The sequence below is a fragment of the Lathyrus oleraceus genome, chromosome 7 (genome assembly GCF_024323335.1).
Source record: "Lathyrus oleraceus cultivar Zhongwan6 chromosome 7, CAAS_Psat_ZW6_1.0, whole genome shotgun sequence".
NCBI lineage: Eukaryota > Viridiplantae > Streptophyta > Magnoliopsida > Fabales > Fabaceae > Lathyrus > Lathyrus oleraceus.
Genome location: NC_066585.1, coordinates 214909145 through 214932846, shown reverse-complemented (window position 1 = coordinate 214932846; position 23702 = coordinate 214909145).

Here is a 23702-nt window from a genome sequence, read left to right as displayed (position 1 = left end):
CTAGCTTGATTAAATTGTGCATGAAATTAATTTGGTGTATGGTTTAGACATGAGACCAATTGGATTCTCTTTGTATTTGATTAATGTTGATGTTGATCATGTTTCACTTTCTGTTTTAACTTTTTTCCTTCTTTTTGACCCTAGGCTTGTCCTAGTGGTCTTGCATCTCATGTTTGAATGTGATTTTCAGGTTAAGAGGCAAAATACCTTAAGGAGGTGGATTCACTTTTGATTGAGATATCATTTGACATTGTACACTAACTTGTTTTGTTTTGTAGGATGTTTGGCTCTTTGAGTTGCTTGCACTTTGGTGCATTGGATTGTGTTTGTCTATATAAAGCTAATTATGAACCATTTGCTGTTTAGTTGTGTGATTGGTATACTGATGATATTTGATTGATTTCAGGTACATTAGTTGCTAATATTGCTTTGCTTTGCTTGATAAGCAATTTGCACTGAGGTATAACATTCTTGTCTCCATGTAGTCTGGAAGACCTGGCCTGTTACTTGGCCAGGCACCTGTCTGAAGTCCTCCTTAAGAGGCGATGTTTGTGATTGTTTACTTTTGTGCCAAGCAGGTAAAGACCTCAATGAGGCAATTGGCGGAACCCAAGGGATATGCAATCTATCCCCCGCTATTCTGTTGAGTCGTCCCTCTGCTCACACCACTGTGTTGATGCATTGGGACACAAACCCAAGATCTTGTACAATGTACAGTTGTGTCAGAGTCTTGAGTGTAGAAGGGTTCCTCCTTTCTGAACCCACGCTCCTTTGTCTGAAGCTCTCCCTGACCAGGGATAAGAGCTATGAAGTCTTATCTTCACTCTCCTTTCATCAGCTTCACCTTAGCCCCTCAATGGCAAGGTTAAGAGCTAATACTCACCCTGTACAGTTGGCTTGCTCTTGCAGCCCCACCCTTGTTTGAGCCTCACTTGTGTGCATATAGTGTGTGTTGTTTGTGATTGTTTGCTATTGCTTGTGCTTTAGGATAGGCTTGCTTCCTGTGCAAGTTAGCTAGAAACCTTAACTTAGGGATGATTTTGCATGATAACAGCTAGGCTTGAGTCGTAGTCTCCCTAGTTGTGTCTCCCTTTGTTATCTGGTTAGGCTAGTCCTGTGTCCCTTCGTAGGGGAACTACGTCGCCCTGATCCTCATACCAGATGAGGTACGTAGGCAGGAGATGAGCAGATCTCTCCGGGCGCCTGTGTCTTTGTTTTGTGTTGTTGTGTGCTTGGAAGCTGATGTAAGTCCATCGAGTGGCGTTCGGGTTCCAGTGTGGGTTTGTTTGGTTCGGATGCTGACGTAAGCCCAGTGATTGGCATTCAGGCTCCACGTTTGCCTTCTTATGTGTGTTTTGGGTTCGGATGCTGATGTAAGTCCAGTGATTGGCATTCAGGCTCCACGTTTGCCTTTGCCTGTGTTTGTGTGTGTGCGGGTTAGCCGAGCTACGAATGCTCTGATTCTCCTTCGTCCAAAGGAGATACGTATGCATAGGATGCGATATCCTAGCGAGCATGTGTCGTTTCCCCAGTCCGAACTACTTTGACTCTGATGTCTATGCTTGATAGACTAAGTAGGCCCAGGATGCGATATCCTGCCGAGTCAGTCTTGTTTGTTTTCCTGTGTCTCTTTCAGCCAGTGTGTGTTTGTTTGTGAGCAGTGTTTTAGCAACCATTTTCCTTCCTATTGTGCATGGATCCCGTCGAGTACGACGGATGCGTAGGGGTGCTAATACCTTCCCTTCGCATAACCGACTCCCAATCCCATTCTCTTTGGTCGCGAGACCATGCTTTTTCCAGGTTTACTCTGAGCGTTTCCTTTCCTTCTTTTGGGATAAATAACGCACGGTGGCGGCTCTGTTGTTCTTGTTTCCCGCCGGTTTTTCGCGTAATGCGACAGCTGGCGACTCTGCTGGGGATAGAGAAGTTGACCTGTGCTGGTCCTTCTTCCCTAAGCGAGTCTCTCCTAGCGCTCTCTAGGTTAGGGCTTTGGTTGTTATCTGCTGTTGTTTATTGCATTCATTTTATTTACTGTTTGCATTCAATGTGTGCATTAATGTTTGCATTCATTCATTTCATTTGTTGTGCTGGCTGTGCTTCTCTGTTTGGGGTGGGAGTTCCATGAGGTAAAAGGCCCAATACCCAGGCTATGAGTGCAATTTAGGAAACCTAGGAATAGAGTGATTCATGGGAAGCGGGTGGTGTACGCCACTTAGCGGAACATTGATATCACGAGCAGTTCAGACTCTGATGGGGTATTATCGGTGCATACATCTGGTGTGCACAGGATGATATTCTTGAAAGGGTTGTTTATCCTGCGTTTCTCTCGACCTTACCCTGGCCTAGATGACGCCCGTGAGTGGGGAGGGAATGATCATTTTAATAGGTACAGATGGTGACCAGTTGGTGATTGTTGGTGACTCAGTGTGTTCCTGTTGGTGACTCAGTTTCTCAGATTGGGTTCAGATGACAGTTGACCAGTTGACTTTGGGTTTCAGATGACTGTGATCAGAGTTCGAGCCAAAGCTTCGATCCTGTGTTCAGAGAAGCGCAGCTTGCCAGTCGTGTCTGCATCATGTGCATCATAGCATGTTTATTTTTCAAAAGAAATGCAATAAAAATTTTGAAAAAAAAAATGAAAAAAAAAGAAAAAGAAGAAACTCACCCCTGCATGCATATCATTTCTCAGGTACATTCCAGAGCTTGATTCATTGATAGAGATGGCAACAGTTCCTGAGCCGAAGCGGAAGACTTGTTCCTATATTTTCCACCGTGAGCCTTTGACATCGTTGATAGAGTTGAGCAGTCTTGTGACCAGTGATCATCTGAGGGGGTTCATTGACCAGTATGGAGATTTGTTGACTCTGTTGAAGATGGTAGTCGACCCGGTGCCGTTGCAGACTTTTCTTCAGTTTTATGACCCAAAGCTTAGGTGTTTCACTTTCCAGGACTATCAGTTGGCGCCTACTCTCGAGGAGTACTCCATTCTGTTGGGTGTCCCGATTCAGCATCAGGTTCCGTTCTTGGACGTCCCGAAGGAAGTTGATTTCAGAGTTGTTGCTAAGGCTTTGCATCTGAGTATCCGAGAGATCAGTGATAGTTGGAAGACCAGTGGGGATGTCGTGGGTCTACCTTTGAAGTTTCTGCTGAGAGTTGCTAGAGGAGAAGCAGAGAGGGGGAATTGGGAAGCTTATCATGCCCAGCTCGCTGTTATGATCTATAGGATCGTCCTGTTTCCTAGTATGCCTAATTTTATTGACTATGCTGCAGTCTGCATCTTCATTGGAGGGAATCCAGTCCCTACTCTGTTAGCTGACACTTACTATGCAAGAAGTGCACAGTTCGTTTGGTACATGCGGGGGTATCAGATGTCGACGAAAACTGTTGCTTATATGATATAGGTCTCTGCTTCAAGTTAGCGGAACGTGCCATAATGCTCAGATTACTGATAGATGTACCCAGCCCGTGATGTCTCTCGCTTCATTTGCCATGTGGTGGCAGACATATTGGATGGACGTTCGGGATGTTATCATGAGTTGCGGAGAATTCCGGAACGTTCCACTTGTACCAAACAAGGGTTGCCCGATTACAAGAAGGAAATCATCTGTCGTTATGGAGTCCCTGAGAGAATCATCACTGACAATGGTTCAAATCTCAACAACAAGATGATGAAAGAACTTTGCAGAGATTTCAAGATTGAACATCACAATTCTTCTCCTTACAGACCAAAGATGAATGGTGCTGTAGAGGCGGCTAACAAGAACATCAAGAAGATTGTGCAAAAGATGGTCGTTACGTACAAGGATTGGCATGAGATTTGCCTTTCGCTTTGCATGGGTACCGTACCTCAGTACGTACGTCGACCGGGGCAACCCCGTACTCCCTTGTGTATGGTATGGAAGCAGTCCTACCAGTTGAAGTGGAGATCCCTTCTCTGAGGGTATTATTGGATGTTAAGCTGGACGAAGCCGAGTGGATTCGAACAAGGTTTAATGAGTTAAGCCTTATCGAAGAGAGACGGCTAGCAGCTGTGTGCCATGGGCAGTTATATCAGAGAAGGATGAAGCGAGCCTTTGATCAGAAAAGTGCGTCCTCGGACATTTCAGACTGGTGATCTAGTTTTGAAGAGGATCCTTCCTCCCGGTACAGATAACAGGGGCAACTGGACTCCTAATTACGAAGGTCCATATGTTGTGAAGAAGGTCTTCTCCGGTGGAGCCTTGATGCTTACAACTATGGATGGTGAAGATTTTCCGTCCCCTGTTAACTCAGATGTAGTCAAAAAATACTTCGCGTAAATTGACCCGCTGGACAAAAAGAATCAAAGAGTCCAGGCAAAAATGGGCATCCCGGCGAACCAAAAAACAGAAAGAAAAGGTTCGGGCAAAAGTTAGGGATAAAAATGAAAAGAATTTGTACACCCGGTAAGTCGAAAACCGCAAGGGCGGCTTAGGCAAAAATGGGTATCCCGGTGGATTGAAAACCCGAAAGGGCGATCTAGCCAAAAGAGGGATTAAAGCGAAGACTACAGTCTGAGTTATATGTACTTCATCACGCTTCGTCAGCTGCCATCTCGAAAGATGTGATCGGTCTAGTCAGTCTTCTCAGAAAGCAAGGAGTTGGGAGGAAAACTGATGATCTATGAGTTATAACAGAATTGGGAAATGGTGGATGCCGTATTCACATTGCCATTAGGATAGTTTATTTTCCTGTTGTGCGCAATTACCTCTTTCTAGGAATTGCTTCCCAATGTATTTGCCTTTTCAGGCACATTTTCAATCGATAAAAGTCGTTATTCAGATAAATAGCTCTCTTGTTTTTATTTTTACTGTTTTGTTTGCAAAAACGTCCGAATTTTTGATAAACATTGCACATAATAAAACATGAAGGCTGAACAATAACTTGCAGAAGGATTAAACATTTGAAAATCATTTTGAATGTTGAGGATACTTGAGCGTATCTTGTCCATGTATCCCCGGGGCATTGTGTTTTGCTGTATTGCAGGTCGACACCTGTGAGCTTTTCCCCAGCAGATCCTTCTCAGAGCAAGTTTGATATCCGTCAGAGTTGTGTTCCTCTGCAGAGGTGTCTGTGGATGGTACCTTCTTTCCTCAGCAGATTTAAAGATTGCCTATCCTCGGCAGGCCGGTGTTTGCAGATTTCCTCAGCTAAGATCCCCGATGAGTACCTGGCAGGTGTTGTCCCCAGGAGGGCTTCCCCAACGGAGTTTGTCATGAAGATGTTGTTTCCCAGCAGTCGGGTTTGTGATGTTGGTGTCCCCAGCATGGCCGTGAGTGCTTCGCCCCAGCAGGGTTGTGGAAATTTATCTCCAGCGTGATAGGATGTGTTGTCATCCCCACCAGAGTTGTTCTCCTCATCAGGAAGGTGTGGGTTTTCCCTCAGCAGGTTCCCCGAGTGGAGCGGGTTTTAATGAAATATTTCTCCAGCAGAATTATCCCACCAGTGGATTGGGCGAGTTCCCGTAGCAGAGTTGCATCCCCAGCTGAGTTTATTCCAACTTGTGGATTGTGTGGGTCGTCCCCAATGAAGTAGCAGTTATTCCCCCAAAGCAGAGTGTGCCTACTTGAGGTTTGGTGGGATCTTCCCCAGTGAAGTCGCTTTATCATTCTGGCGAGTACTATTCCCGAAGAGTTGCCTGGTTTACTCCCCCAGCGGAGTATTGTTTGCTTCCCGACCAGAGTCCTCAAGTGGATTTGGATTGTGAAGGATGTTCCCCAGCGGAGTTTATCCTGTCCTGGCAACAGTGTTGTTCTCTCCAGCATGAGTGAGAAGTCGGTGCTTCCTCCGCAAGGCATTCCCCGATAAGGCTCTCCCCGCAGAGTATTCTGCAAGCAGAGTTTCCCTGCAGAGTTGAAGTATCTGATCAGTTTGGCTCCTTAGCCAATGTTGCATTTTGCATGTAGTATTCATTGCATCCTCAAAAATGCGTAGCATTTCCAGTCGATATGGAGCATTACGCCATAGAAAAATTCAAACATATGCATTCATGTGTTCGAAACCTGTCAAACCGTATCCCCGGCAGAGGCGGATTTTTGTTCAGCCTATACGACACATTTGCTACAGTCGCTCCTAATGGCGTTCTGGATTAATCCCCACAGAGGTTTATTTCCTCATCCGTTGGTGAAAGGAAAACCTGCTTTTCCCCAGTGAGACCCCCCGCAAGTGTTCAGTCTTGCTCTATCATCTTGTAGATGCCAGTATTCTGTCAGCACTCGCGTGTGTTATTCTTTGGTGTCGGTAAACACCATCTTTCGGTGATTTCCAGTCATGCGTAGTGTCTGGTCTTCTTTGGTGTCGGTAAACACCATCTTTCGGTGATTTTCCAGTCATGCGTAGTGTCTGGTCTTCTTTGGTGTCGGTAAACATCATCTTTCAATGTGCGTAACGTCGTCCCTTCCCTAGTAAAGTTTCCTCCTCTCCGTTGGTGTCGATAAACGTCGAGTTTTTCCCGATCATCCGTTGATGATTTGGTTGTGTTCGCTCTCCCCAGAAGAGTCCTCCTCTCCGTTGGTGTCGATAAACGTCGAGTTTTTCCTGTGCGTCCGTTGGCGTATAGTTGATATCGTTCCCCACAGGGTCGTCCCCAGAAGATTCCTCCTCTCCGTTGGTGTCGATAAACGTCGAGTTTTTCCTAGTCGTCTGATGACGTATAGTTGCCTATTCCCCGCAGATCATTCATTAATGACTGTTGATTCCCCTCAGAGTCTCCTCCTCTCCGTTGGTGTCGATAAACGTCGAGATTTTCCTGTGCGTCCGTTGGCGTATAGTTGATATCGTTCCCCACAGGGTCGTCCCCAGAAGATTCCTCCTCTCCGTTGGTGTCGATAAACGTCGAGTTTTTCCTATGCGTCCGATGACGTCTAGTTGCTTATCCCTCACAGATCATTCATTAATGACTGTTAATTCCCCTCAGAGTTTCCTCCTCTCTGTTGGTGTCGATAAACGCCGAGTTTTTCCTATCCATCCTATGATGTCTAGCTGTACCTTTCCCCATGTGGATTTACCTCCCCGTTGGTTTCGATAAACGTTGAGTTTTTCTCAGTCGTCCGATGAGGTCTGATTGTGTACCCTATTCCCATTCATTCATTAATGACTGGTTGATTTCCCAGCCAGAATCCCCAGTAGACGTCCTATTTGGTGTCCGGTTGTGGTCTCCCTTTCGTCCGATGACGTCTGGTTGAGTTTTCTCCTTCTCCGTTGGTGTCGATAAACGTTGAGTCTCCCATTTCGTCCGTTGACGTCTGGTCGAGTGTTCCTGGTCGTCCCAGTTGATTTTCCTTCTCCGTTGGTGTCGATAAACGTTGAGTCTCCCATTTCGTCCGTTGACGTCTGGTCGAGTGTTCCTGGTCGTCCCAGTTGATTCTCCTTCTCCGTTGGTGTCGATAAACGTCGAGCGTCTCCCTTTCGTCCGATGATGTCTGGTCGAGTCTTCCCATTCATCCGATGATGTCTGGTTACCTCTCCGTTGGTCTTGGTAAACGTCGAGTTTTTCCTGGTCGTCCCAGCTGATTCACCTCTCCGTTGGTCTTGGTAAACGTCGAGTTTTTCCCATTACGTCCGCTGACGTATGGTTGTATCCTTTCCTGGTTATCCCCAGTAGAGTTGATTTACCTCTCCGTTGGTCTTGGTAAACGTTGAGTTTTTCCTAGTTGTCCGTTAGCATCTAGTTGAGATTTCTGATCCCAGTCATCGTGTGTCGATGTCTGGATGTGGTTGTACCTCTAACGAACACAAAAACAAAAAAGAAGACAAATCCCAGCAGTGTGCAAATTTCTACGGTTCTTGGTATTCAATCCCTGTTTACCCTGAAGGTCTGACAGTCGTTGCTCTCATCCCTTCGGGTTCCCAGTTGATTGAATAGGGGCAGCTGTAGCACCTCAAATTTGCACCCTGCCTTTTGTACATTCATTTCATATTAGGTCATAGCATAACATAGGCCACTGCATAACATTGCATTGTCCATTTGCCCAAGTGCAAGCTCAGATGACAAATTAGGTCAAACTGGTCAGGAGATCAGTCAATCAAGCAAGCAAGTGCCATTTTCATTGGAACAAAGCCCTGTGGTTGATTTACCAAGCTCATATGGTCCAAGGATCATTTTGAAGTGGTTTGGCCAAAGATTGGATGCTCAGAAGTCATCAGTCATTGTTCAGTCAATCAGAAACCATAGAAAGTCAACTGTGGTCAACTGTGGTCAACTGTGCCTGATTTTATGGATTGGAAGGTGTGAGATGGTTTGAAAGGCCTCATTCATGTCCATACAAGTCTCATTTGACATATCAAAGACCAAGGTTGAAGATTTGGAGGTCAGACAAGAAGTTTCCAAAAATAGCAGGTGACCTGTAATTTCAGCTGCCCAAAATGGAAACTTTTTCTCCTCAAAATTACTTCATCATACAAGCTTCAAATGGAATTTTGGCCAACATGAAAGTTGAAGATATTGATCTCACCATTCCAAAAAGTCCAAGAACTTGAAATTCCCATGTGTGGTTGGCAAGATATGGTCCATTCATTTTCCAAAAATGTCCAAATTCAAAGTGCCATAACTTTTACATGGAGTGGCCAAATTGGATGGTTTTTCTTTGAGCAAATCACATTTAATGTGTACTTTCATAATCCATCACCACATTTTGCCAAAAGCCTTCACATAAAAAGGTCAATTTTCAAGTGCACTAATTAAAATCCAAGGGCAAAATGGTCCAATTTGAGAAATACTTGGAATTTTGAAATGAGGCTTTTTGCAACACTTCCTAAATGTCATTTGTGACCTGTTGGAACCAAGTTTGGACAGAAAAATGAGCTGCATCATGAAGGGCATTTTGGCCACACACTTGAAAAATACACTTAACACTAATCCTCTTAATTTTGCTAATCATGATCAATTTTGGATTAATGAATTGGTATATATTGTTAATTATAACTGTATTGCTTAATCACTAATCATTCTTCAAGATCCAAACAGAAAATCACAAAAAACTCTCTCAATTCTCTCACTTTTTTCACTTTGAACTTTCACTTTTTTTCCAAATTCATCAATATTTCACCATTGTTCTTGCAAATTCGTGGTGTAGTTCTCATTTGCAGGTGTTGATCAAGTACTGTTGAAGCAAATTAGAGCTCAAATCCATCAAAAACTCCAACTGTCCAAGATCGTTCATCAATGGCAAATCGAGAGTTCAAGCATTTGGAGTATTGTTGAGCTACCAAAGTTGTGCCAATCATCTTACTAATCACCATACCTCATCTGTTTTCGTGAATTGAAGCAAAACAAGCACAAATTCCGCGACTGCATACTCACAAGGTTGGATTTCGAATCTAACCGTTTGCCAAATTGAGATAGGGCATTTGTAGATCTTTCATTGTAGAGTACTGTATTGCTTGTAGTTTTGATTTTAATTAAGTATTGAGCGAGAAATCGTAGATTAAAGTTTAGATGCACAAACTTCATTCGTTCGATTCGCTTTGTATATGAGTTTCTGGACGATTTCATAGTCATATTTGGAATGTACGTGTTTAGACCTTTCCAACGGTATATCGCTTGTGTAATTTCGTTGAAAAAAGTTCGTAACCGAAGCTGGCGTTGAAGAAGCGATGAACGCGTGGTGAACGTGAGCAGAATCTGGAAATTTTCTGCTGTAGATCCGTTCAAGGCCGTGCCAATTTCGAAATGGTGTTTTCCCTCCACATCCGGCCAATCCCCGCGCGACAACACATTAAAACGCTACAGTGCGTTTTGGCTTGGCGTTGAATATTTACGGAACTGCCACTGCTGTAATTTAATTCATTAATTCATCAAATAAATATTTCAATAAATATTACAAAACTTCTAAAAATCACATAAAATCCATTTTTAATCCAAATTTAGTGAGACTTTTTTTGTTAGCTCCATAATTTTGTCTAGAATTTTATAGGTATGATAACTCAAGTTGTGCTTGGTGGATTTTTGCTTTTGTCTAGGGACCTTTGCCATGTGTGCATTTCTTGTATGTTTCGCCATTTTTAACATGAAGTACTCATACATTGTCCAAATTAAATGAAATTTTACATGCTAATTCTTGACTCCTTGCTGGTTATTTTGATGTATAGTTTGTGAATTTTGGATCTCTGGTTTGCAAGTTATGATGTGTGCAAGTTGAGTGTGACAATTTGTGTCACACTAGGTTAGGTCAATTTCATAAATTATTTGACATGCCTAGGCTTTTCCAATTGATCTCAAATTTTGCATGCTGTGTCTTGTATATGTCTAGTTTCACCATGAATTTTTGCATGAATTTTGATTCATTTTCCATTTAATTGAGATTTTTGATTGCTGGTTAGACATTTTTGGTCTTTGTTTGAGTGTTTGTTTTCCATGTCTCATGAAATGCTCATACTATATCATATGAATGTGAAATTTGATGGAGTGATTCATAACATGTTTAGGTGTAGTTTGGCTTTGGTCCCATCCATTTCTTAATTGTTTTCACTGTTTGGCATTTGATTGAAGTTGATGATCATTTTGCTACCATGTGTTGACTTGTTTGGGTTGCTGCTGACTTTATGATTTTCATTGACCTACTTCCTGTTGTCCAAATGGCACGAAAATTGATATGTAGCTCATTGAATGTGTCCTGTTTAGGCTGGAATTTTTATGGAATTTATTGAGCTGTTTAGGTATTTGATTGAGTGAGATCATTCTGTTTGCTCCTATATGATTCACATTTGCCTAGCTTGACTTAAATTGTGCATGAAATTAATTTGGTGTATGGTTTAGACATGAGACCAATTGGATTCTCTTTGTATTTGATTAATGTTGATGTTGATCATGTTTCACTTGCTGTTTTAACTTTTTTCCTTCTTTTTGTCCCTAGGCTTGTCCTAGTGGTCTTGTATCTCATGTTTGAATGTGATTTTCAGGTTAAGAGGCAAAATACCTTAAGGAGGTGGATTCACTTTTGATTGAGATATCATTTGACATTGTACACTAACTTGTTTTGTTTTGTAGGATGTTTGGCTCTTTGAGTTGCTTGCACTTTGGTGCATTGGATTGTGTTTGTCTGTATATAGCTAATTATGAACCATTTGCTGTTTAGTTGTGTGATTGGTATACTGATGATATTTGATTGATTTCAGGTACATTAGTTGCTAATATTGCTTTGCTTTGCTTGATAAGCAATTTGCACTGAGGTATAACATTCTTGTCTCCATGTAGTCTGGAAGACCTGGCCTGTTACTTGGCCAGGCACCTGTCTGAAGTCCTCCTTAAGAGGCGATGTTTGTGATTGTTTACTTTTGTGCCAAGCAGGTAAAGACCTCAATGAGGCAATTGGTGGAACCCAAGGGATATGCAATCTATCCCCCGCTATTCTGTTGAGTCGTCCCTCTGCTCACACCACTGTGTTGATGCATTGGGACACAAACCCAAGATCTTGTACAATGTACAGTTGTGTCAGAGTCTTGAGTGTAGAAGGGTTCCTCCTTTCTGAACCCACGCTCCTTTGTCTGAAGCTCTCCCTGACCAGGGATAAGAGCTGTGAAGTCTTATCTTCACTCTCCTTTCATCAGCTTCACCTTAGCCCCTCAATGGCAAGGTTAAGAGCTAATACTCACCCTGTACAGTTGGCTTGCTCTTGCAGCCCCACCCTTGTTTGAGCCTCACTTGTGTGCATATAGTGTGTGTGTGTTTGTGATTGTTTGCTATTGCTTGTGCTTTAGGATAGGCTTGCTTCCTGTGCAAGTTAGCTAGAAACCTTAACTTAGGGATGATTTTGCATGATAACAGCTAGGCTCGAGTCGTAGTCTCCCTAGTTGTGTCTCCCTTTGTTATCTGGTTAGGCTAGTCCTGTGTCCCTTCGTAGGGGAACTACGTCGCCCTGATCCTCATACCAGATGAGGTACGTAGGCAGGAGATGAGCAGATCTCTCCGGGCGCCTGTGTCTTTGTTTTGTGTTGTTGTGTGCTTGGAAGCTGATGTAAGTCCATCGAGTGGCGTTCGGGTTCCAGTGTGGGTTTGTTTGGTTCGGATGCTGACGTAAGCCCAGTGATTGGCATTCAGGCTCCACGTTTGCCTTCTTATGTGTGTTTTGGTTCGGATGCTGATGTAAGTCCAGTGATTGGCATTCAGGCTCCACGTTTGCCTTTGCCTGTGTTTGTGTGTGTGCGGGTTAGCCGAGCTACGAATGCTCTGATTCTCCTTCGTCCAAAGGAGATACGTATGCATAGGATGCGATATCCTAGCGAGCATGTGTCGTTTCCCCAGTCCGAACTACTTTGACTCTGATGTCTATGCTTGATAGACTAAGTAGGCCCAGGATGCGATATCCTGCCGAGTCAGTCTTGTTTGTTTTCCTGTGTCTCTTTCAGCCAGTGTGTGTTTGTTTGTGAGCAGTGTTTTAGCAACCATTTTCCTTCCTATTGTGCATGGATCCCGTCGAGTACGACGGATGCGTAGGGGTGCTAATACCTTCCCTTCGCATAACCGACTCCCGATCCCATTCTCTTTAGTCGCGAGACCATGCTTTTTCCAGGTTTACTCTGAGCGTTTCCTTTCCTTCTTTTGGGATAAATAACGCACGGTGGCGGCTCTGTTGTTCTTGTTTCCCGCCGGTTTTTCGCGTAATGCGACAGCTGGCGACTCTGCTGGGGATAGAGAAGTTGACCTGTGCTGGTCCTTCTTCCCTAAGCGAGTCTCTCCTAGCGCTCTCTAGGTTAGGGCTTTGGTTGTTATCTGCTGTTGTTTATTGCATTCATTTTATTTACTGTTTGCATTCAATGTGTGCATTAATGTTTGCATTCATTCATTTCATTTGTTGTGCTGGCTGTGCTTCTCTGTTTGGGGTGGGAGTTCCATGAGGTAAAAGGCCCAATACCCAGGCTATGAGTGCAATTTAGGAAACCTAGGAATAGAGTGATTCATGGGAAGCGGGTGGTGTACGCCACTTAGCGGAACATTGATATCACGAGCAGTTCAGACTCTGATGGGGTATTATCGGTGCATACATCTGGTGTGCACAGGATGATATTCTTGAAAGGGTTGTTTATCCTGCGTTTCTCTCAACCTTACCCTGGCCTAGATGACGCCCGTGAGTGGGGAGGGAATGATCATTTTAATAGGTACAGATGGTGACCAGTTGGTGATTGTTGGTGACTCAGTGTGTTCCTGTTGGTGACTCAGTTTCTCAGATTGGGTTCAGATGACAGTTGACCAGTTGACTTTGGGTTTCAGATGACTGTGATCAGAGTTCGAGCCAAAGCTTCGATCCTGTGTTCAGAGAAGCGCAGCTTGCCAGTCGTGTCTGCATCATGTGCATCATAGCATGTTTATTTTTCAAAAGAAATGCAATAAAAATTTGAAAAAAAAAAAAATGAAAAAAAAAGAAAAAGAAGAAACTCACCCCTGCATGCATATCATTTCTCAGGTACATTCCAGAGCTTGATTCATTGATAGAGATGGCAACAGTTCCTGAGCCGAAGCGGAAGACTTGTTCCTATATTTTCCACCGTGAGCCTTTGACATCGTTGATAGAGTTGAGCAGTCTTGTGACCAGTGATCATCTGAGGGGGTTCATTGACCAGTATGGAGATTTGTTGACTCTGTTGAAGATGGTAGTCGACCCGGTGCCGTTGCAGACTTTTTCTTCAGTTTTATGACCCAAAGCTTAGGTGTTTCACTTTCCAGGACTATCAGTTGGCGCCTACTCTCGAGGTACTCCATTCTGTTGGGTGTCCCGATTCAGCATCAGGTTCCGTTCTTGGACGTCCCGAAGGAAGTTGATTTCAGAGTTGTTGCTAAGGCTTTGCATCTGAGTATCCGAGAGATCAGTGATAGTTGGAAGACCAGTGGGGATGTCGTGGGTCTACCTTTGAAGTTTCTGCTGAGAGTTGCTAGAGGAGAAGCAGAGAGGGGGAATTGGGAAGCTTATCATGCCCAGCTCGCTGTTATGATCTATGGGATCGTCCTGTTTCCTAGTATGCCTAATTTTATTGACTATGCTGCAGTCTGCATCTTCATTGGAGGGAATCCAGTCCCTACTCTGTTAGCTGACACTTACTATGCTATTCACAGTAGGCATGGTAAAGGTGGGGCTATCAGATGTTGTCTCCCACTGTTGCTCAGATGGTATAGGTCTCTCCTACCAGTTAGCGGACCGTTCGTTGATGCTCAGGGCACTTATAGATGGACCCAGAGGGTGATGTCTCTCACTTCATACGACATCAGATGGCAGTCATACCGGATGGACGTGCGGGATGTTATTATGAGTTGCGGAGAATTCCGGAACGTGCCACTTGTGGGGACCAAGGGTTGCATCAATTACAACCCGGTTCTTTCTCTTCGCCAGTTAGGGTTCGTGATGAGTAGAAGACCACTGGAAGCTGAGATAGCTGAGAGTGTGTATTTTGAGAAGCGTACTGACCCTGTTGGATTGGAGCAGATGGGAAGAGCTTGGAAGTCCATTGGTGTCAGAGATGGATCCGTCTTAGGGAAGAAGTTTGCCATTGCTATGCCTGATTACACTGATTGGGTGAAGAAGAGAGTGGAAACTTTGCTGCTACCCTATGATAGGATGAATCCGTTGCAAGTGCAACCACCCTTGATTCTTGCTGATACTGTGCCTGTCGAGCAGTATAAGCAAGCTCTGATGGAGAATCGTCACCTGAAGGAGAAGGAGCAAGATGCCCAGATGGAGTTGTACCAGGCCAAAGCCGATAGGCTGAATCTGTCTCATCAACTCAGAGATGCCCAGAGTGCAGGTGTTGGTGGTGTGAAGAGCAAAAAGAGATCCTATTCAGAGATAGAGAATTTGCTAGATGCAGAGCACAGAGAGTGTTTGAGATTGCAGAGAGCTGAAGCCAGTCATCTGAAGAAGATCAGAGACTTGGAGAAGCAACTCAGAGATAAAGATATCCAGATGAAGAAGGAAGTTGACCAGAGACTTGCATCAGAGACCCAGCTTGGGGCAGAAGTTGTCGAGCTTAGAAGACAGTTGAAGGAGAAGATCACTCCCTTGCCAGAATGTTCAGAGTGTGAACTGTTGATAGACCAGTGTCACTACTTGAAGACGCTCATTCCTGGAAGTAACTTGTCTTAGCTTATATTTCCTGATGTTTATGTTAGGAATCACCCCCAGGCTTGTTGGGTGGGATTCCTTTGTTGTACCTTGATTGGATATTTGGATCTTTGTTGTGTGATCCGGTTGCTCGTTTATAGATGAGATTTTCTCTGTATTCCTTGCTCAGTTGTTGATGTTTTTGTATCTCCCTGTTGCTTTGGGTTGTTGCAGGTTGTCGTTTCTTGAGATGAATCAGGCTCTTTGAATGCCTGAGAGATGATCATTATCATGTGCATCATATGCATTAGCATCATACTCATAACATTTGCATAACAGGTGTTCTCGTGCCGACTTCTCACTCTGGTTCCTGTGTCAGGCAGGATAGCGGATCAGCGACCACACCGGTATTCTACAAGACTTAATCAGCGCAGAAGCATGGATCAGGTTCAAACTGAACTAGCTGAGATGAGGGCGAACATGGCCCAATTCATGACGATGATGCAAGGGGTTGCTCAGGGTCAGGAGGAGCTACGTGCTTTGGTTCAGAGGCAAGAAACGGTTATTCAGGCGTCTAACCGTGGTTCACCTGTCGCTCCACCTGGTTTTGAAACTGTTAATGTTGCTGCTGCTCCCGGTCACGGTTATGCTACGGGAGAAGAACTCCAAGGTATAAGAATCAATGGTCAGCCTCTTGCTGCAGAGGTCAATGCCAGGGCTACCAGGGCTCCGGTGCGTCATCCAGCTCCTCTTGTCGACAGACAAGAGGACATGTTCACAATGATGAGTGAGGACGACGATGATGTTGCCAGAATGGAGGATAGGGATCGTAAAGTCGATGCCCTGGCTGAAAAGATTAGAGCGATGGAATGCCAGAACTCTCTCGGGTTCGATGTCACAAACATGGGGTTAGTGGAAGGTCTGAGAATTCCCCACAAATTCAAAGCGCCCACCTTTGACAAGTACAACGGTACTTCTTGCCCTCGCACTCACGTGCAGGCGTATTATCGGAAGATCTCGGCATATACAGATGACGAGAAGATGTGGATGTATTTTTTCCAAGATAGCCTATCTGGGGCATCTTTGGATTGGTACATGGAGCTCAAACGAGACTCTATCCGATGTTGGAGGGATCTGGGAGAAGCTTTTCTCAGACAGTACAAGCACAACATGGACATGGCACCGAGCCGGACTCAGCTGCAGAGTCTGTGCCAGAAAAATAATGAGAGCTTCAAAGAGTACGCCCAGAGGTGGCGTGAACTTGCTGCAAGAGTTCAACCCCCTATGCTGGAAAGGGAGTTGACAGATATGTTCATTGGCACACTGCAGGGAGTGTTCATGGACCGAATGGGGAGTTGCCCATTTGGAAGCTTCTCTGATGTTGTAATTTGTGGTGAAAGAACCGAGAGTTTGATCAAGGCTGGGAAGATCAATGATGCGGGTTCCTCTTCATCAAAGAAACCTTTCTCTGGGGCACCTCGCCGTAGAGAAGGTGAAGCTAGTGTTGTTCAGCACCGCCGAGGGCCGAACAGAAACCAGAATCAGTATAGACAGGTTGCTGCAGTGACCATCCCTGCACCGCAACAACGTCAACCTCCTCAACAACCGAAACAACAACAACAACAACAACAACAACGTCCTTATCAGCCGAGGCAGAGGCTGCAGCCTGATAGAAGATTTGACCCGTTGCCCATGACATATGCTGAGCTACTACCTGAGTTGCTCAGACTGGGATTTGTGGAATTAAGAACGATGGCTCCGCCAACTGTGTTGCCTCCTGGGTATGACGCCAATGTCCGGTGCGATTTCCATTCCGGGGCACCAGGACATCATATAGAGAAATGTCGGGCTTTTCAGCATAAAGTCCAAGATCTGATCGATTCTAAGGCGATCAATTTCTCCCCTGTGCCGAATGTCGTGAACAACCCTATGCCTGCGCATGGTGCTCATAGCGTAAACTGTATCGAAGGGGTCGAATCTGAAGAGCTGGTTGCCAATGTTGAAGAGATTCAGACTTCCTTGCTGGTGGTTAAAGACCGTTTGCTGCAAGGGGGTGTTCATCCGGGTTGTGATGAAAATTGTGTGGGCTGTGCAGAGTCAGCTAATGGGTGTGATCTGTTAAAAGCTGGTATCCAGAGTTTGATGGATCAAGGCTGTGTTCAGTTTGGTAGGGCCGATAACAGAGATCGAGGGGCAGTGTCTACTGTCACTATCTTTTTCAAACCATCTGAAGGGCGTGCGCCTACAACGAGTGGTAATCCAGTTACCATCTCCGCACCAGTTGCTACCAACACTCCGACAACAATCGTCGCTCCGGTTAGAAGGGTCGTGGACAGTAAAGTTGTGCCGTGGAAATACGACAGTGCCTACCGAAGCAACAGGAGGGCTGAGAACAGGGTCAAGCCTTCAAATCAAGCGCCTGTGACGATTTATGCACCTGTTAGTAAAGCTCCGGTCGTTGTGAGTCCTGCTGTGGACAACGTGGGTGGGCCATGAGGCTTTACTCGTAGCGGTCGGCTGTTTGCGCCTCCATCGTTGAGGGATGCCAATGCTGAGGCATCTGCTAGAGCTAAGGGCAAACAGGCCGCAGTTGATGAAACGCCTGCTCAAACAAATGTGCCTGGTGGCTCGTTTGAGAAGGATGTGGAGGAATTCATGCGTATAATCAAGAAGAGTGACTACAAGATTGTAGATCAGCTCAATCAAACTCCCTCCAAGATCTCTATCCTTTCCTTGTTGTTGTGCTCCGAGGCACATAGAGACGCCTTGCTGAAGATGTTAAATATGGCGTATGTACCTCAGGAGATTTCGGTCAATCAGCTTGAGGGTGTAATGGCTAATGTGAGCACCAGACATGGTGTGGGGTTCACAGATCTTGATTTGACACCCGAAGGTCGGAATCACAACAAGGCCTTGCACATCACTATGGAGTGTAAGGGGGTTGTGCTGTCGCATGTCTTGGTGGACACGGGTTCTTCGTTGAATGTGCTGCCGAAGCAAATATTGAAGAAGATACCGATTGAAGGGGGGTTGTGCTGACGCCAAGTGACCTGATTGTTCGTGCTTTTGACGGATCCAAACGTTCTGTGTTTGGGGAAGTCACTTTGCCTATGAAGATAGGTCCTGAAGAGTTTGACATCGTCTTCTACGTCATGGACATCCAGCCTGCTTACAGTTGTCTTCTGGGACGTCCATGGATACATGCAGCAGGAGCGGTCTCGTCGACTCTCCACCAAAAGCTCAAATATGTCTGGAACGGTCAGATTGTGACTGTGTGCGGCGAGGAGGATATCTTGGTGAGTCATTTATCCTCATTCAAATACGTTGAGGTGGATGGCGAGATCCACGAGACGTTGTGCCAGGCGTTCGAGACGGTGGCTATTGAGAAGGTGGCCTATGCTGAGCAGAGGAAGCCAGGTGCTTCGATTACTTCTTACAAGCAGGCTAAGGAGGTTGTTGACTCCGGTAGAGCTGAAGGCTGGGGCAAGATGGTGGACTTGCCTGTCAAAGAGGATAAATTTGGCATCGGATATGAGCCTCTCCGAACAGAGCAGGGGGTAGCAGGTCCTAGTACCTTTACCAGCGCTGGGCTGATGAATCATGGTGATGTCTTTGCTACTGAGGGTGAAGATGTTGACAGTGATTGTGATCTCGACTGCTGGGTCCGCCCGAGTGCACCAGGAGAAGTGATCAACAACTGGACTGCGGAGGATATAGTCCAAGTTACTCTTCAGACAGAGTAATTTTCTTTTGTTTTTTCATTCTGCACAAAACCCTACGTTCTGCCCAAGGCGTAGTGGTTCATTGTAGGGCCTCATGTTTTCAATGATTATCATTAATAAAGGACGTTTTGCAAACAACTTTGTGATCCCTGTCTTTCTATGTTGTTTTTCATTTTTCAAAAAAAATAAATAAAAATGGCAATGTTTTTGTTTTTGTGGCTTTCTTGAACTCTTTTTCTAAAATAAAGCATTAAAACATGCAGAATTGACCTTATGGCATCCACTATGAACAAATCTGTTATGGCTCAGTATGATTTCGACAATCCCATCTACCAAGCTGAAGAGGAGAGTGATGAAGACAATGAACTCCCGAAAGAATTGGCTAGATTGTTGAAGCAGGAGGAAAGGGTCATCCAACCTCATCAGGAGGAATTGGAGATCGTGAATCTTGGTACTGAGGACGCCAGAAGAGATATCAAGATTGGGGCTGCTTTGAAACCTGAGGTCAAGAGCAGGTTGATCGAGATGCTGAGAGAGTACATGGAGATATTCGCCTGGTCTTATCAAGATATGCCTGGGCTGAATACTGATATTGTGGTTCATAGACTACCTCTCAAAGATGATTGTCCTTCGGTTAAGCAGAAGCTTCCTAGAACGAGTCCTGATATGGCAGTGAAAATCAAGGAAGAGGTTCAGAAGCAGTTCGATGCTGGGTTCTTGTCAGTAACAACTTACCCGCCGTGGGTAGCCAACATCGTTCCTGTGCCGAAGAAGGATGGCAAAGTCAGAATGTGTGTCGATTACCGGGATTTGAACAGAGCGAGTTCGAAAGATGATTTTCCATTACCTCACATTGATGTATTGGTTGATAATACGGCTCAATCCTCGGTATTCTCTTTCATGGACGGTTTCTCAGGCTATAATCAGATCAAGATGGCGCCAGAGGACATGGAAAAGACGACATTCATTACACCTTGGGGCACATTCTGCTATAAAGTGATGCCATTTGGGCTGAAGAATGCCGGTGCTACCTATCAGAGGGCAATGACGACTCTCTTTCATGACATGATGCACAAAGAGATTGAAGTGTACGTGGATGACATGATTGCGAAGTCGCATACAGAAGAGGAGCACCTGGTTAATCTGCAGAAGTTGTTTGACAGATTGGTCAAGTTCAAGTTGAGGCTGAATCCGAACAAGTGTACGTTTGGGGTAAGATCAGGGAAGCTGTTAGGCTTCATTGTCAGTGAGAAAGGGATTGAGGTTGATCCAGCTAAAGTCAAAGCTATTCAGGAGATGCCTGAACCGAAAACGGAAAAGCAGGTTCGTGGGTTTTTAGGGAGATTGAACTACATTGCAAGGTTCGTATCTCACCTAACTGCCACGTGTGAACCAATTTTCAAATTGCTTAGAAAGAATCAGGCAATCAAGTGGAATGATGATTGTCAGAAGGCTTTTGACAAGATTAAAGAGTATTTACAGAAACCTCCAATCCTGATTCCTCCAGTTCCAGGGAGACCATTGATAATGTACCTGTCGGTTACCGAGAATTCAATGGGGTGTGTATTGGGACAGCATGACGAGTCTGGTCGAAAAGAGCATGCCATATACTACCTTAGCAAAAAGTTTACCGACTGTGAAACAAGATATTCACAGCTTGAGAAAACTTGCTGTGCTTTGGCCTGGGCTGCTCGCCGACTGAGGCAGTATATGCTGAACCATACCACTTTGTTGATTTCTAAGATGGATCCAGTAAAGTACATCTTTGAGAAGCCGACTCTCACTGGACGTGTTGCCCGTTGGCAAATGATCTTAACAGAGTATGATATTCAGTACACGTCGCAGAAGGCTATCAAAGGTAGTGTTTTGTCAGACTGTCTCGCCGAACAACCGATCGATGACTATCAGCCTATGATGTTTGAATTCCCTGATGAAGACATCATGTATCTCAAGATGAAAGATTGTGAAGAGCCCCTTGTCGAGGAAGGACCGGATCCTGATGACAAGTGGACGTTGATGTTTGATGGGGCCGTGAATATGAATGGCAACGATGTTGGTGCAGTGCTGATCAATCCCAAAGGTGCTCATATACCTTTTTCTGCCAGATTGACGTTTGATGTCACCAACAATGAAGCGGAGTATGAGGCTTGTATCATGGGGATAGAAGAAGCCATTGATTTGAGGATCAAAACTCTCGACATATTTGGAGATTCAGCTCTAGTGATCAATCAGGTCAATGGAGATTGGAATACGAACCAGCCACATTTGATTCCGTACAGAGATTACACCAGAAGAATACTGACGTTCTTCAAGAAGGTGAAGTTGTATCATGTCCCCCGGGATGAGAATCAGATGGCTGATGCCTTAGCTACTTTATCTTCCATGATAAAAGTTCATTGGTGGAATCATGTGCCACATGTTGCGGTGAATCGACTCGAGAGGCCTGCGTATGTGTTTGCAGCCGAGTCTGTTGTGATTGATGAGAAGCCGTGGTATTATGACATCAAGAACTTCCTCAAGACTCAGGAGTATCCTGAAGGTGCAGCAAAGAATGATAAGAAAACCCTGAGAAGGCTAGCTGGAAGCTTTTACTTGAATCAGGATGATGTGCTGTACAAGAGGAACTTCGACATGGTCTTGCTTAGATGCGTGGATAGACACGAAGCAGACATGTTGATGCAAGAAGTGCACGAGGGTTCGTTTGGTACCCATGCTGGTGGTCATGCAATGTCGAAGAAACTGTTGAGAGCCGGTTATTACTGGATGACTATGGAATCCGATTGCTTCAAGTATGCTCGGAAGTGCCATAAATGCCAGATTTATGCTGATAAGGTGCATGTACCACCAAGCCCGCTGAATGTCATGAACTCGCCTTGGCCATTTGCCATGTGGGGCATTGACATGATTGGGAAGATTGAGCCTACTGCTTCGAATGGACATCGCTTCATCCTGGTTGCGATTGACTACTTCACCAAGTGGGTAGAAGCAGCTTCCTATGCTAATGTTACCAAACAAGTGGTTGCCCGATTCATCAAGAAGGAAATCATCTGTCGTTATGGAGTCCCTGAGAGAATCATCACTGACAATGGTTCAAATCTCAACAACAAGATGATGAAAGAACTTTGCAGAGATTTCAAGATTGAACATCACAATTCTTCTCCTTACAGACCAAAGATGAATGGTGCTGTAGAGGCGGCTAACAAGAACATCAAGAAGATTGTGCAAAAGATGGTCGTTACGTACAAGGATTGGCATGAGATGTTGCCTTTCGCTTTGCATGGGTACCGTACCTCAGTACGTACGTCGACCGGGGCAACCCCGTACTCCCTTGTGTATGGTATGGAAGCAGTCCTACCAGTTGAAGTGGAGATCCCTTCTCTGAGGGTATTATTGGATGTTAAGCTGGACGAAGCCGAGTGGATTCGAACAAGGTTTAATGAGTTAAGCCTTATCGAAGAGAGACGGCTAGCAGCTGTGTGCCATGGGCAGTTATATCAGAGAAGGATGAAGCGAGCCTTTGATCAGAAAGTGCGTCCTCGGACATTTCAGACTGGTGATCTAGTTTTGAAGAGGATCCTTCCTCCCGGTACAGATAACAGGGGCAACTGGACTCCTAATTACGAAGGTCCATATGTTGTGAAGAAGGTCTTCTCCGGTGGAGCCTTGATGCTTACAACTATGGATGGTGAAGATTTTCCGTCCCCTGTTAACTCAGATGTAGTCAAAAAATACTTCGCGTAAATTGACCCGCTGGACAAAAAGAATCAAAGAGTCCAGGCAAAAATGGGCATCCCGGCGAACCAAAAAACAGAAAGAAAAGGTTCGGGCAAAAGTTAGGGATAAAAATGAAAAGAATTTGTACACCCGGTAAGTCGAAAACCCGCAAGGGCGGCTTAGGCAAAAATGGGTATCCCGGTGGATTGAAAACCCGAAAGGGCGATCTAGCCAAAAGAGGGATTAAAGCGAAGACTACAGTCTGAGTTATATGTACTTCATCACGCTTCGTCAGCTGCCATCTCGAAAGATGTGATCGGTCTAGTCAGTCTTCTCAGAAAGCAAGGAGTTGGGAGGAAAACTGATGATCTATGAGTTATAACAGAATTGGGAAATGGTGGATGCCGTATTCACATTGCCATTAGGATAGTTTATTTTCCTGTTGTGCGCAATTACCTCTTTCTAGGAATTGCTTCCCAATGTATTTGCCTTTTCAGGCACATTTTCAATCGATAAAAGTCGTTATTCAGATAAATAGCTCTCTTGTTTTTATTTTTACTGTTTTGTTTGCAAAAACGTCCGAATTTTTGATAAACATTGCACATAATAAAACATGAAGGCTGAACAATAACTTGCAGAAGGATTAAACATTTGAAAATCATTTTGAATGTTGAGGATACTTGAGCGTATCTTGTCCATGTATCCCCCGGGGCATTGTGTTTTGCTGTATTGCAGGTCGACACCTGTGAGCTTTTCCCCAGCAGATCCTTCTCAGAGCAAGTTTGATATCCGTCAGAGTTGTGTTCCTCTGCAGAGGTGTCTGTGGATGGTACCTTCTTTCCTCAGCAGATTTAAAGATTGCCTATCCTCGGCAGGCCGGTGTTTGCAGATTTCCTCAGCTAAGATCCCCGATGAGTACCTGGCAGGTGTTGTCCCCAGGAGGGCTTCCCCAACGGAGTTTGTCATGAAGATGTTGTTTCCCAGCAGTCGGGTTTGTGATGTTGGTGTCCCCAGCATGGCCGTGAGTGCTTCGCCCCAGCAGGGTTGTGGAAATTTATCTCCAGCGTGATAGGATGTGTTGTCATCCCCACCAGAGTTGTTCTCCTCATCAGGAAGGTGTGGGTTTTCCCTCAGCAGGTTCCCCGAGTGGAGCGGGTTTTAATGAAATATTTCTCCAGCAGAATTATCCCACCAGTGGATTGGGCGAGTTCCCGTAGCA